Source organism: Thermobia domestica, chromosome 11 (genome assembly GCF_964235325.1).
Source record: "Thermobia domestica chromosome 11, izTheDome1.hap1.1, whole genome shotgun sequence".
Taxonomy (NCBI): Eukaryota; Metazoa; Arthropoda; class Insecta; order Zygentoma; family Lepismatidae; genus Thermobia; species Thermobia domestica.
The window spans coordinates 124,892,016-124,905,230 of NC_137464.1; the positions used below are offsets into that span (position 1 = coordinate 124,892,016).

Here is a 13,215-nt window from a genome sequence, read left to right on the forward strand (position 1 = left end):
GACAAGGAAATTTTCCGTATTTTAACTCCGTTCCATTTCTGATATCAATATCAGCTTATTCGTAAAGTGATACAAAAAATTCTGACATTGGCTGGGAATCCTGTAATTAGTGAATGAACAGTATGCTGTTGCATGCAATAGTTTCGAGGAAGTTATTACACCATACTGTTAGACTTGATAGCGAGCGAAATTTGCAATGCTACTTTTTTCCATTGCACTTGGTGGAAGTTCGGATACTCTCCGGAACATATATATATAAAAAAAAGAGATGGCTTTGAGTGTTTCTACACTTACAAAAAAAGGGAAGATGACTAGCCTTTTCTTCAGCAACACATTAGATAAGTTAACAAGAATTGTAATCTTTTTCAGAGGCTAGGGGCACAGAATTGTGCTTTGGTCCAGGTCTTAGAAAAATGTAAATCTGGTCCTGACAGTTACACACGACACAAGGATAAAAATCAGCTTTTCATCAGATTAAACTGACGAACGTAATTTTGGCATATACAGCCATGTAAATAAATATTGCTAAACGCGCGAAAAATATTGAAGGTAGATTGTACCACTGAATTAAATAATTTGCATATTGTTTTTCTATAAAGCATTTTTATAGCACATCTTAAGTTTTTAAGCATCTTCAGTCTGTACAATTAATTGCAGGGTACGAACAGAGAAAAGCAGCTGCTGCTTAGTGAACTTTCGCCTATTATATTCTTGAAAAAAAAAAAATTAAATAAAATGAAATCATTTAGTCTCACGGTTATGCCTGCTATGTTCAAGGTGACGGTGATGATGAGAAATGAATGAAATGACGGAACGAAGAAAGTGGGAGGAAACGTGAGAATCCCGAGAAAACCCACACACAGGGTGTTTGTCCACCACAAAGCTCACTTGGCGCGAGCTGGGATCGAACTAAGAACCCCATGCACTAGAGGTGAACGCTCTACCACTGAGCCACCGCGGCCTATTATACTTTTGTTCATAACCAGACTACAGTTCATTGCATTGTGTTGGAAAGTTGGGGGGGGGGGGGGGAATGTGAGGTGTCCCGTATTCTCATGGAGAAAATATGGCAGGTTTATATATTTTAAAACATTTATTTATTTCATACAACATGAATTGTATCTTTGTTTTAAATTAATAGACCCCTTTTGGTATTCATATTTGGCGAACGTCAGTCAGGCTTCTGGATGACTTGATCTACATTTGTTCGTTTGTCTGCCGAGCTCCTTCATGGCTATGCGGTTAATGTACGCGTCTTCGGCGTGGGACCCGGGTTTGCTTCCAAGAGGGAGCTCATGTGGTTCGGATTCCTCGTTAGTCAGTAGGTCCCGTCTCATGTAGCCTCGCTGCTGAAACGGACGTTAAACACAAAATCAACTCAACTCGTTTGTCTGCCTCTACCACACACACACTACAGGGTACAACTTTCGGCCTTTTAAGTTAAAATTTTCAGAGTACAAGCACGAGACACTGTAAATTTCTTTTATAGATTTTGGCGGCATACCAACGTAAAATATAAAAATGGCGACCATTTTTTCAAACCAGCGAGTATCCACGCTACGAAATGCAATTTTCAGTCTTTTAAGTTGAAATTTTGACGGTGGAAGCACGAGATATGGTAAATTTGCTGTATAGATTTTCTCGGCGATTGAGTGTAAAACTTCAAAATGGCGGCCATTTTTTTCAAAACAGCAGCGAGTAGAAAATTGTTGCACGTTGTGACAATGACAATCTTGAAATATAAATCAAATTTTAACAATTTTACCCCAAAGACATTGAAATATTTCGCAAAAACCCGATTAAACCCGAAAAAACCCATATGGGCCCAGGTGGGTTGGGCTTTTTCAAAAAAGCCCGGGTTTTTTCAAACCCTGATGGATCCGTCAGAGCGTACTTCCACATTTTTGTTATACTGTAGCTGTACAATGATTTAGCAATAACCTTCCGGATACAACCTTGAATACAGTTTTATAGAAATAATCATTAGCAGATTCAGAAAAGTATTTTGGGAGGTGTTTCTCTGCTCAATGTTTGTTTTTTCTAAAATTTTCTACTTTTTATTTGGGAGGAGCTTGAAGTTAATGAGTAAAGGCATAACTAATTCGAATTCGGGGTTGAATTCCGGACTTCCCGATAGAAGTGCAAAAACTAACCACTCACTCATGGTTGTTGTGCAGTTGTGCTTCACTTAAATATATTCTCTCTCTCTATTGCTTATGGAGTCCGAAGGTTCAATGCCGCATTCACAAAAGCTCTCCACTGACTTCTATCCTTAGCCAACTAAATCCAGTTTTTACTTTGTACTCCTATTTCTGAGAGATCCATCTTAATATTGTCTTTCCCTCTGCTCCTAGGTTTTCCTAATGGGCGTTTTCCGATTGGATTTCCAGTTAAAACTTTGAAAGCGTTCCCACCTTCTTCCATTCTGGCTACATGACCTGCCCACCTCAGTCTCCTAGACTTGATGACCGTAACGATGTTTAGTAAACCGTATAAATTAGGCAGTTCTTCGTTATGAAGTTTCCCCCATTCCCGTTCCTCTTGTGTCCGAATATTCGTCTCAGGATTTTATTTTCAAATACTTTCAGCCTGCGTTCTTCCCTCATTGCAACCGACCATGTTTCACAGCCATACAGAAGAACAGGCATGATTATCGTTTTATATATTTTAAGCTTTAAATTCCTCGACAAAATATTTTGAACTGAATAATAACACGAATTTCCTGATTTCAGTCGACATTTAATTTCTTTATGGATATGATTTTCGTCTGGTAATATTGATCCTAGATATTTGAAAGTATCCACTTTGTCGAAAGTAATATTTGATATTTCAAGGCATCCACAATTTGCCGTATTACGATCCCAGTGAACTTCCATGTATTTAGTTTTCTCTGTATTTACTTCTAAACCAATGTCGCTGCAAGTGTTTAGTAAGGCCTGTGCCTTTCTTTCTATTGTTCTCCTATCATCCCCTATTAAATTTACATCATCAGCATACGCCATTACCTGGTGAATACCATTCAGCTCTAGGGCAAGGTTATATCCGGAATATACATAATTTTCCTTATAGCGTACTTCGGAACAATGCTGAATAATAATGGCGATTACGCACCTTCTTGTTTCAGACCATTCTCGACATTGAATCTCATGGACAAGAATTTTTCTACTCGGACTTTATTCTGGGATTCATTTAAACACATTTTAATTAATCTAACTAGCTTTTTCGGTATTCCGAATCCTGTAAGAATTGTACAATACTTCCCTCCTATCCGAGTCGTAAACCTTTATAAAATCAATAAACAGCTGTTGTACTGGATCATATATTTCCATTTCTTTTGGAGTATTTATCGAATAGTAAATATCTGGTCGACAGTTGATCGATTTCCCTAAATCCACACTCATATTATCCAATAATTTCATCTGCGTGTGGAATCAATTTTGTTAATATAATGTTAAGAGAAATGCCTCGCTAATTATTACAGTAAGTTTTGTCGCCTTACTTGTGAATTGAAACAATGATGGATTCTTTCCACTCTTCTTAAATGTATTTCATAGAATTTTTTAAAATTGAATTCCTGTCGTTAAAAATTTAGAAACCTTCAGGACTAGGTAAACCGTGATGGTGGTTATGATCCTAGGAAACCACACGATCAGATGAACGGTCCATTACGCATATGATTCATGAACAGAAAATTCGGTACCGTACTTGCCCGATTCTAAACAAGCTTAAGGAACAGTCAGTGCATTATAGAATTCGGAATTTTACCGATTTTGCAGATCCGAAGTACCTGATAGGTGGTAACAGATTATTACGTATGTGACCAATGAATGAAAAATTTGTTCGAAATATCCATATAATGTATATGAAAGTTAAAACTTAAAAGTTTCAAGAATGTGCAGAACCACCCGAAACCAAGCTCTTGATGTGCAGCCTTTAAGATTATCATATAAATGTATTTCTCTCATGTTTTATTTTATTTTGTTTTAAAAACAGGGTGTGTGATATTTTGAAGTAAAAATACTACATACAATTTTGCTAGTTATTTGTGTATAATTTTTTTCAAATAAAGTACTTACTTTTGTATATAAGAGGTTAAAAAATTATTACATCTATTGGTTAATCCTTAGGAATTCATAATATAAATAAGTTAATTAAAAAAAAAAAAACTTTTCGAAATTCATGGTTTATTTTAGGTTTTATATTATTACCTACATCAACCACTAATTAAATGAGTTTTTGTGCTGTAGCGAAGCGTAACAAAGCCTGCTTTATCAATTTGAAGCAAAATTTTGAAAAAAGCCCTAAAATCCCAAGCAAAAAAGCGAAGCAGAAAAACTTCGTTACTTCAACTCGTTTCTCCTGTAAATATTCTATTTTTGACGTACCTCTGGGGCCCTTCAACTAAACATAGCCCCAATCCTCTTTTACACTCAGTTATTCATTTTAACCGTAGAATTACCATTTTTATAACGGATTGTTCTTAACAAGCACTTAATTACGTTTCTTGACGAAATAAGTAACTATCTCATTAACTTATGTATGGTTCCATAAACTGTTTTAGCACGACTGGAAAATAACTAGGGAAAAACTTTGGGATTCACTCGAGCAGACGGTTCCACCAAATAGAAAATTTAAAGATTCATCTACCCGACTAATGTCCTAATGAACCTAACCTAACCTGAAAATGCAAGAAATTGTCATACTTTGGTAGAACTGTCTGCTTGAACAATTTATATGGCATTACTGCTCTATCGCCGTACCAATTTCAAAATAGAAAAAAAAAAAAAAAGTACCAAAATGTACTGCATTCGGTTATTTTTGTTTGGATTACATTAACTTATATTACGTTATTAGGCATGCAGTTTTACTGTACGGATCCATAGTATAAGTAGTAGTAGTAGTAGTAGGAACGGGTTAGAAGCCCCACAGTGGTTGGTTGGGTTGTGTTCTCGACATGAAATGGGCAAATTAAAGACTTGCCCAAATTATTCTCTACATTTTACAATCTATGAATCCTTATACTGAAAGAAGTACCTCTCCGCGAAATAGTCCATCCGCCTCCCGATACAGTGCCGCTTACAACATAAAATACAACCAGCAAATAAAACCACTTTCTTAACTTTTAGTATTCCCCTTACCTGACTTTCAATCATTCTGCCTCACAAAGTTAAATAAATTCTCCAACTGATCCGATAAATTTCATAAAATTGGTCCGGCGATACAGAAGTTAACCCATCCCTATAGGCAATGTTATACACACATATATATATATATATAAAGCTGGAGTAATTTTGCGCACCATATTTTGGGAGATTTACAAGTAAAAATGAATACTATGTATGAAAAGACATATTTATAAGGAACACATTTCTGAAGGTTAGAGAATTTTATACAAAGTAATACAGCTGTATTTTAGGTTTACAAGTGTAAAATCCCTAAAAGTGCTTTAGAATAGTTAAAATGGGTGAGTGTATATGAAAGATGACTGTATTAGATGTTACTTTCCACCGGCAGTGTATTTCTGTACAGTATACAGAAGCTATATTTCATATTTACAAGTATAGCATTATTAGTATGAAATGACAAGTGTTAACTTTGCCAAAAGCCACTTCTTTTCACTATCCTTGATACGCGTATGCCCAACATCGCTGACGCGCCTGATCTCTGGACGCACCCCCGCGCGTGACTAACGGCTTTGCCCTACTCTGACTCGCTTAGATAGCATTCGTGTTTTTTAATGGTCACACAGTATAGGTTGGTTTGTACTTTTCATTGTAGTTTCTTGTTATACAGTCGGAAACCATAGTTACGCTCAAATTGAAAAGGAATTGTAGTTTTTCTATAATTACTTCTGGTGGCCCCCTCAAGTTTTATCTATGCCAAGTGAGATATTTTCATGTCGTCCAGCGCAAATCTTTTAGAAGACAATAGGAAGGAAATTACTGAATTATAATTTTTCAATATTTATTTCGACCTCTGTTTAGCAAAAGGGGTCCAGCTCTTTTCTTTAAAAAAAAAAAATGTTGGTCATTTCTGTTCACATTCGCTTAGTTTAGGGTAGGGTAGGGTAGGGTAAGTTAGTTTAGTTTGCATTATATTAGTGTAGGGGTCCTGCATAATTTTCCAAAAAATGATAGAATTTCGCTTATTTTTACTAATATTAGGTTAGATTAGATTTGGTTACGTTATGTTACGTCTAAGTAAATTACTGTAAATTTTGTTTTTACGTGCTTCTGGACCCCTTGTACTAAACATACTCCATTATTTCTAGTGGTGCGCCAAAAGTAAACCTGCACGAAAAAGAGTTACGTAACAAATTTTACTAATAAACCCATTCTTAATCTGTATCTTAACAAAAAAATTTTCACTTCGGTTTTCTATCTATCTGGACATCTATGTGAATTTTGTCGCGGATCATCCAACAAAAGTGGTTAATAGTTTATCAACTAACAATTACAATTAGTTACATCTCATTGCACCACGAAATTTCATCTCTGCAATAAATATTTGTTTTGATAGTGCACATCAGCTAACAGAAATAAGAGGAAAAAAATCTACAGGTATAACGTTAAACCCTACCTTTATTTATCTTTTATTTTATGTCACTATAAAGTTATATTTGTTTCTTGTCCATAATACTAAGGAAATAACGAACAACAACCGTCAAACTAAAACTGAATTAAATTCTTGTCTCTTCATTATCGTTGCCTTGTCTTCTTCACTTGACTTCACTTCTGCTGCGCCAGATACGACGCAGGAATGTTGTCACTTCACGGCTGTGGCATCAAATAATACACAGAAATATTGCCACCGTCTTGAATAAGACCTATCGGCATTGGACAATGTACAGAGGGGCTTGTGTATAGCCCGCTCCCCCAGTTTTTTGTCACCAGAACTGGAAGAGTCACTACTACTACTACTACTACTACCGCTACTACTACTACTACTATTGCTACTACAACTTATCTCGAGAACAGAACCCAACCAACCTCTGCGGGGCTTCTAACCCGTTCCTACTACTACTCATACTACTACTAGCACTACGATTACTACTACTACCACTACCGCTACTACTACTACTACTACTACTACTTATACTAAAGCTTCCTTACCACAAGATTTACATCCTAAATCTTTATAACAAGCGATTCCGATTCATTATGAACTAATATGAATTGTCAGAATCACAATGATTCGTTTAAAATCACTGGGGGGAGCGGGCTATACTCAATCCTACAGAGGTAACAACAAAAAAGTAAGATAGGTCAAATAGTCTAGAGAATAAACTCTTTGAAATTGAAGAGAAAAGCGGCTGACAAGAGAGAGCACTATGAACTACAGAGAAAAATGCAATTTTTTAGAGAGATAAAAGAGAAAAAAATTTGAAAAGAGAAATCGTCGCCGTGAATAGAATTGTATCCAAGTCGAAAGGTCCCGAAACATAAGTTGCATACAAGAGAGAGTAGAACTGGGAACGATAGAAAGAGTAGAGAGGACATAAAAAAACCAAATGATTACCTGTACCAATGTCCACTCCACAGTCGCAGCGGGGAGAGGGACGTTGACAGAGGCGATAGAGGCGAACGGGAGTAGGTGCGACATGAAGACGGAGTTGGAGTAAGATACGAATTTGAACTGTGGAAACAAACCAAGGAGGGGAGGTTAGAGGGGAAGGGTGATGCCACTACCAATTAGCTGTAGGACTTTGGGAGTTATAATGTTTCCAACGCTGTAGATGACGAGAAAAGGAATTAGAGCGGTAAGAGAAGGGCGAGAGATTGAGAAAAATCGGATGACCAAACAAACTGCCAACACGTGCAGCGCGGTCGGCTGATTCATTCTCATCAAGAACCACGTGACTTTTCACTAATAAACAGAAAGTAGAAAAGCCATGAGTGGTACGTAGTGCTACCAACGATTTGATCTCTAAAATACGGTCAGTTGTATAAGTTCAAGGTTATGATTGTAATGTGAAAAGAAGGGACTTGGAATCAGTAACAAGACATACTATAGCATGAGAATGTTGAAGAGAGTGACGGAGGGCAGCAGCTACAGAGTAAGCTTCTGCTTGAAAGATAGTAGTAGAAGAGGGCAATTTGTAACTGAAATGTTGATTGAGAAAAGAATCGTAGAAACCCGAACCGACAGTCACGTGATTTAGAGCCATCTGTATATAAATAGTGGATGTTGGAGGGGAAGTGAGAAAGCCAGGAATGGAAAAGCGAAACATAAATGTTGGGATATTGGAGACCAATCGAAGAGGGAGGGTAAGGGGCAAGTTCGATATTGAGATCTAAGGGTGAAAGAAAATAATCATACAAATAAGGCAAAGGAGTCCGAGATCGAGAAAGTAGGGGAAGGAGAGGGGGAAAGAGTGGTATAACTGTAATAAATAAAGGGAAGGGAGGAATGATAGGGACGATGATGAGATGATGTATATAGGTATGATAGTAATTGGAGTTTGGGTAGGAAAACAGTGGAGGTACTGGGGAAGCGAGAAAGACAGAAGGTATCACTGAGGAATTTAACATATATTGTTAGGGGAGGAACACGTGCTTCCGTAAATAGAGCTGTGGCAGCAGTAGTGGGAGGAAGTAAGAGGGAACAACAAATGGTGCGATATTGAAGGGATTGGATGCTTTTAATACGTTTGACAGGTTTCGGGGAAAGGAGGAAAAGGCCATAGGTAATCATAGGGAGGTAAACTTGACGGAATAGTGTAAGGAGGTGACGAATGTCAACACTCCAACAGGGGTTACTGATTATTCGGAGAAGATGAGTATAACGGTTAGTTTTAGTTCGTAGGTATCGAAAGTGAGGAGTCCAACGCAAAGAGGAATCCAAGTACATGCCCAAATATTTAACAGATGAGACTTGAGGTATTGAAACACCACGGATGACTAATTGGAGAGGGGAAGGAGAACGTTTCCGGGTAAACTCCACAAGATGTGTTTTAGTCCAGTTAACTGAAAAATTATATTGATCACACCAAAGGGCGAAGGATGTGAGAGCCGTAGTAAGAAGATTTGAGACTAGGGAAGGAGAAGAGGCTGGAGTATACAAGACAGTATCATCTGCAAAGCACAAAACACGAACAGTATTGCCAAGATGACGGATTTGACGAGCGATATATAAATTGAATAAAAGGGGGGCTAAAAGAGAACCTTGAGGAAAGCCTTGGGAAGTAAGTCTGGAGGAAGTAGTCGCCAAATTAGTTTTAATTTCCATAGAACTTGTGTATAAATATTGTCCTTGCATGCTGGGCTGTGTATAAGAAAGGATTATGCGAAATACACCTCTAAGAGGCAAAAGGGGCAGCCTGAACGTCTTTCCTTCTTACACATTCAAGATCTTGTAAAACCATGAAATTTTAATAAATATCTTGTGATGCTCCACCATTTCTTCGTATGCACCAAGAAGTGGACATCAACTAAATTCTTTCTCCTTCTCTTCTGAAAAGGTAAGCTCTTGGGTAGGGATGGTACCAAGACCAAGACTAGTCTCGGTATCGTCTCGATAATTCGAGACGAGACCGAGACAGAGACGGACTTTTATATACCGAGACGAGACCGAGACGGACTTTTACATACCGAGACGAGACCGAGACCGAGACAGACCTCTATAAATCGAGACGAGACCGAGACGAGACCATGATCAGTCTCGAAAGTCTCGGTCTCGTCTCGAATATTGATAGTTATTTTGCCTTTACTCAAAATTTGTTTCATTGCTGTATGAGATAATATGGGAACGGTTGATTGATGTACATTGGCGTGTTCAGGGGTAGGTATCGGACTCAAGACCCTCCAGAAATAAATTTGTAATAATTTTTTTGCATTGCACGTACAACACAAATGTTTGTTACCCGTTCCTCAAGCCTCTCTCGAAACAAAATCCACTGCTGTTGTATATAATCTTCTCTCTCTCTCTCTCTCTCTCTCTCTCTCTCTCTCTCTCTCTATATATATATATATATATATATATATATATATATATATATATATATATATATATATATATATATATACAGGGTGGCCCATTTTAATCCATATCTCAAAAACGGTTGAACATAAATGGACTGAACAAAAACTAAAATAAGGAATACCATGGGGCAGATCGAATGGCGATGTCATGGTGCCCCTAAGGCCGCTTTTCAAGGGGGCCCGGGGCCCAACTTTAAAATCTTAAATGGAAACATGTCGAGTGGCACCTCATTAGTGGCCATTAATAAAGGAAACCACATTCAATCCAAGAAGAAATACAGAAATAAAAACATATTATGAATTAATTTCGCCGTGCAAATTCAAAAGTACGCCAATAATAATAATAATAATAATAATAATAATAATAATAATAATAATAATAATAATAATAATAATAATAATAATAATAATAATAATAACCTATATTGTAAAATTGTAGGAGACTGTGACTTATAGTCTCTTGAACCACCCGACCGATCTCCATCAAATATTCAACATTGATAATGTTCGTACCTGGGAGTATTTTGTCTATTCGTTCTGATGGTGTTACTTAAGGCAGGGGGAGGATGGAAAAATATAAAAAATAAAGAAAACTTAATAAGTCTTCAATCAAACGATCGATCTGGATGAAATTTTCAACATAGATTACGTTTGTACAGTGAAATGCTTTTAATCATTTCACTTTGATGGAGGAATGTAGGGAAGGAGGACGGGGAGATATACAAAAATCAATGAAAATTAAAAAACCGTGACTATGTTAATGAATTAATAAGTCTTGAATCACTGGACAGGTCTGCATCAAATTTTCAACATGGATGAAGTTCAAGCCTGGAGTGGTTTTCATCATATCACTTTGACGGTAAAACTTAGCGAAGTGGTGGGTAGGGGAAGAATATGTATAAAAATAAATAAAACTGAATAAGTCTTGAACCACGCGACCTATCTCGATCAAATTTTTAACATATATGAGGTTCGGGCTTATGGCTGACCCATAAGTGTTGCCAACCTATAAATTTAAAAAATCACTAAGTCTAGTAACAAATTTGATCGTAAGTTTACAACACTGCAAAAAATAAAAATTGAGATATTTGAAACATAAAAAATACTAGCATAATCTACATAAAATTATAAGACTTTTTAAAGAAACATTTTCACGAAAACTCAAAGATAAACCCGTAAAAAGTCCCGAAATTTTGTATTTGTTATAACTTTGCCAAATATTCATCAATTTTCAAAATTCGAACGACAATCAATAGAGAAATAAATTTACTATCTTTTCAATGTCTTGTAGGTTGCATAACTCTAAGGATATTATTACAAAAACTCAAATAACTCCCTTATTTATATATGGATCTTTAAAATTCAAATGGCATTGCGTTCTGTATGTCCAAGGGTCTGAGTTTTATAGCTTTATAACCATAAAACTCTTAAAATCAATTAACGATAATTTAAAACATACTTAAAATTACAAGTTTGGATACTAGTAATGGAATCTTCTGTTAACCTCGTTCTCTATAGGAAACAATGATTTCTTAAACTCTGTCCATTGGTCATAGTAAAGTTGAATAAACAACCATTAATTTCGAAGACTTCCGTTTCGGTTTGTACATTTCTCACAATTACATTAAAATTATTAGTAAGATTGAACTTCTTTTGGGGATCCATACTAACCACTCCATTTTTTCTTTAGAAATAAAATTTTATCACTTTTGTTATTTCTTAGATTCGTTTTTAAAGAACAGTTGATGTATTTTGTAACTATTAGAAAGATTTTTCTTTCCGTCATACCTCATAAACAGTTTTTTAGTTTTCATCTCTTTTATAACTTGATCAGTATCTTCGTTATATCTCTGTGGCAATAAGGTTTTGTATTTCTCATTTAGATGTACTAATACCCTTTCCCCAGTGTATTTTGTTTGTATCAATTTCCATGAGGTTATTTCGTATGATTCTCCTTCTTCCAGATCTTGCAATTTAACAAGCTTTAAAATGTTAATATTGTTTTTCTTGTTTAATTTTGAGGCCATTTCTCATTTATTGTATAAAACTTTTAAAAATTTGTTTATTTTTGTAGTGATCTTATCTCGTTATATATATAGTTAATTAACAATATATAGTTAACAATGTATTTTATATTTTCGTTTTATTTCTCCATTCATTACTTTAATAACATTAAGCTCATCCTTAAACATAGCTATTTGAGTAACCATATTTTTATAATACTCTTTCTTCGAAGCTATATTAAATCGTGTTGATAAACCAGTGATAACGGCAGAAGCAGATGCAAATGCTGTTGTAATAATGGAATAGACTGTAACAGGAATAAATATATTGATAAACCCCGTTGAAGCAGAAAGTAGTATCGAAAATGCAATAAGAGTAACATAAATACATTTTAACCTCTTAAATTTCCTCTTATTTTTCGCTAGTAAATTTTGAAGTGTTAATATCGTATCCTCAATTAACGCAATTAGATTCTCTCGTGGAATGTTATCTGGTATATTCATTTTATTAAATAAGTTTTTATGATCATTTTTAAATTATCGGTTTCACTAAATAAACAAAGGGGAACAATTCGTTCCTATTAAACACAATCATCATTCATCTTAGCTTAAACACAAGTGGAACGATTCGTTCCTATTAAACACAATCATCATTTATCTTAGCTTAAACACAAGTGGAACGATTCGTTCCGTTTTGTATGGTTTGGATCACAATCTGTTTATCTTCTTGGTTTATATATGTTTTTATGATAATTACCATAAAACACTTTACAAACTAAAAAACATCTAATCGAATTTAAATTTTCTCAATCATCTTTTCTTTCTGTACATCGTATTCAAAGTTTTTCTTACCAATCATAACAAATGGTTTTATCAGGAACATCACTTTCAAAATTCACAGTCAATTTCAAATTAGTTCTATCACTTACGGTTACTGATTTATGATTGCTTGTATTAGTAACAAACATTGGTCTATTTTCTAAAAATTCTCTTGGGTAGTAATACATCTCCGTGTTTCCAATTGTAACTCTCTTATATACCGTATACATTTCGTAAGCTTTGAGATATTTGTGTTTTTCGAAATCTAAGTTCAAAGATTCTAAGGGGAAACATTCATTTCTTCCATTCTTAAAGTGAATATTTTGAACCTTACAGCGATCGAATTTGCTTGAGTCTTTTTCTTGATTATCATTTCTATCAGTTTGGAAAAAGGCAATCACGAAATCAGGCAT

The 13,215-nt window shown here is 35.5% G+C and overlaps 1 protein-coding gene across 1 annotated transcript in view; it reads right to left on the minus strand.

Moving 5' to 3' along the window:
* The window catches only part of LOC145664425 (uncharacterized), a 37,892-nt gene extending 31,109 nt beyond the window's left edge, over positions 1–6,783 (minus strand). The window contains exon 1 of the mRNA XM_081731108.1: positions 6,580–6,783. The gene's annotated coding sequence lies outside the window, so the exon portion shown is untranslated. The remainder of the gene's footprint in view (positions 1–6,579) is intronic.
* Between the last annotated feature and the right edge of the window lie 6,432 nt (positions 6,784–13,215).